Here is a 2,836-nt window from a genome sequence, read left to right on the forward strand (position 1 = left end):
TGCATGGCGTATGCAGCAGTTCTAGCCATCTAATGTGACAAGTAAGCAGTGCTGTGTGCCTGACTTGAAAAGTTAGCACGACACCTGTGACACCCCATTGTCAAGTGGCACATGTGCAAAGTGAGGGTTGTATCCGCTGTTGTCAGTTACAGGCGAGTGATCTGTGCCAGGGTGTGTCTGTCTGGTCTGCTGAGGGGTCTTAAGTGGAGTGGGATATGGGACAGCTTGGCACGTGCTGTCCCAAACCCTGCAGTTGCATGTATTGATCAGTGTGTGCCATGATCAGTGAGAGTGTTGCACCCATTACGCCATCTGTTGCCTTTAAATGCCATGTAGTGCATTGGGGCTTGCCGACAGGCTTAATTCACATGGACAATGATGCAGGTCCTGTCGCCATCCTATTCCCTGTTCACATTATCAATGGTGTGCAAGTGTGTGTCTCTGGGACATGGAGCAGGTGTAGTGATGTTGTTTCACTTTGCCTTCCTGACAGGTAACTGCCTACGAGAAGGGTGAAATCTGGATGGACATTATCAGAACCGTCAGGTCTGCGGCGGGCCATTGCCGGCAGCTGTGCAACGTCCAGAAGAGGTGGCTAGACATCTGGTGCTGGACCCGGTGTATCGCCCGGGTCCAGCTGCAGATGGAGCTGAGGTTCCGTGACAATTGTAAGTGGTGTTTCCGACTCGTACGAATATGGTCGAGTCTGGTATCTATGAACCGCAAATGACGACTTTAGTAAGTGTGCGCAGTTTCGCTGTGCTAACTTAAACCGTTCGTTTGTTACGTGGGCTTTTCATCTGTACCCACGGGTTCCATCTTAGATACGGCATCCATTTTGTCTCTTGCCCTCAAGTAGTCAGCGAACGGACGCTGTCCGCTTCGCGACCCTGGGACTCCCAAGATATTTGCGGAAGACACATGTTCTTTGAAAGTGTCTTTATGACGAGGGGGTTGCTACTGTAAGGCAGGTGGCGCCGCCCGAGGCTCATCTTGCCGCACGGACTTATTGTCTCAGCCGTGCATCTCATTAGGCACGTCCCTTTGATGCCTGTATCTCGTGCTTCCCGACACCTCCCCTTTTACACCCTTTCCAATCTCCCCACTGTCTCCGTCTTCCTCTGCACCTGTTTTCGTTCCTGTTTCGATCTACTTGATTGCTGATTGGAATTTGCTAATGGTGGGAAGATGGGTTTTTACAGTTGGGAACCGCCAAATGTTTCCGCACTTATGTTCCGGACCTTATGTGTTTCAAAGCGACCAAAACGACCCCTCTGGGAGCTAGATGTGGGAACTGAGTTGTAAACCTTTGTGTTCAATGTTAGCCTATGGGTAAAAACTGTATAAAAGGAGCGATCCACATAACCAATTTGAAGCAGTCTCCACAAGTAGCACGCGTTGTACTTGCCGTGATTTCTGTGTTCCCTGCAGTAAATAAACCTTGACTCTTTGACGCCGAAGGAAGTGTCCCGTGTCTCTGTGACTTGTACGCCGGAACAGGTTACCCACGAAGGTTTCAGGTGTTGTGCCCTGGCACCGCTGGGTCCAAAAGAACCCAGTCCTTCAGTTGGCGCCCAACGTGGGGCTGCATCAGTGGTACCGGTCCAAGCCCGACGATCGTGAGGAACTTCGTGTGAAATCTCCGAGGGAAGGTGCACCCCGCTTCATCGATCCTGTTGTCGAAATAAGTGGCCCGAAGACTTTTCCCGCGAAGATTCCCGCCTCCTGACGGCTGCGACGGACTGCTGCCCTGACTGTAGACCTGTTTTGGCGCCTGGCGTAGACCTTGGTATAGCGAGACGATAGACGGGCCTTCCTGAGGACGCCATTGATCTTTGAGTTAAGTATTTGTGGGTCGCTCCCAGAATCCTTGGTTGTAAACACTTTAGCGAGTGTTTTTGTTGTAGACACTTCAGCGAGTGTCTTTGTTGTAAACACTAGTGGTTTTTGTTGTACACGCTGTGTGAGTGTTTTTGTCGGTGACACTTTGCTAGCGTACTTTGTTGTTGTATTTGTTTGACGACTGCAGCCGCCAAAGACCGAGGGTTTTGTTCTTGCTGGGACTTGGTAAATCCCGTAACCCTTGAAGTTTGTGAAACTCGGCTAGCGTGCAAGATGCCTGGTCGCAGTACTTTGTTCAGTTGTTGTAGACCTTGTGGTGCGGATTCCCTGCTGGAGGACTCGTGTCCGATACCTCCGGTTGGAACTCCTACTTATGACTTATATAGCAAACATGGGCTAGGCCCGATTGCTTTTAACGATTATTGGATAAAATATACAAAGAAAGACGGCGATCTTCGTTGGCCACCTCACGGTAGCTTCGAAGCGTCGATCTTAGATAATTTAGAAATTAAGTTGTTCGAACGTAAATCTAGGCCGGCCATGTTTGATGCCTTTCGGTTGTGGCGCAAAGAAGCCCGACAGAAAGAGATCAGACAGAATAAACGTAGTGAGCGAGATAATGTTGCTACCATTGTGAAGAAAGCTGAGCAGTTTCAGCGTGATAAGGAGGATAAGGATAAGGAAGTGTTTGAGAGGTTGCAACGTATGACCATAGATAAATGTTATCCTGCTTTGCCTACGGAGTCGGATAAGAAGGAAGAGGCAGTTGAGGATCCTTTAATGTCCTATCTTATGAAGTCGCCACCTCCGTACGTACAGGGTACCGCAGCTCCTGTGGTCCCTGCCGTACCTGTTCTTCCACCTGTTATTCCTCCACCCGTTCCTCAACCTGCACCCGCTCTTCCGACTGTTCCTGCTCCTGTGCCTGTTTCTATTCCTACTGCTCCTCCGCTTCCACATACTCCTGCTCGCGCTACTGCTCCTGTGTTGTTAA

This window comes from Lissotriton vulgaris, chromosome 8 (genome assembly GCF_964263255.1).
Source record: "Lissotriton vulgaris chromosome 8, aLisVul1.2, whole genome shotgun sequence".
Lineage (NCBI taxonomy): Eukaryota > Metazoa > Chordata > Amphibia > Caudata > Salamandridae > Lissotriton > Lissotriton vulgaris.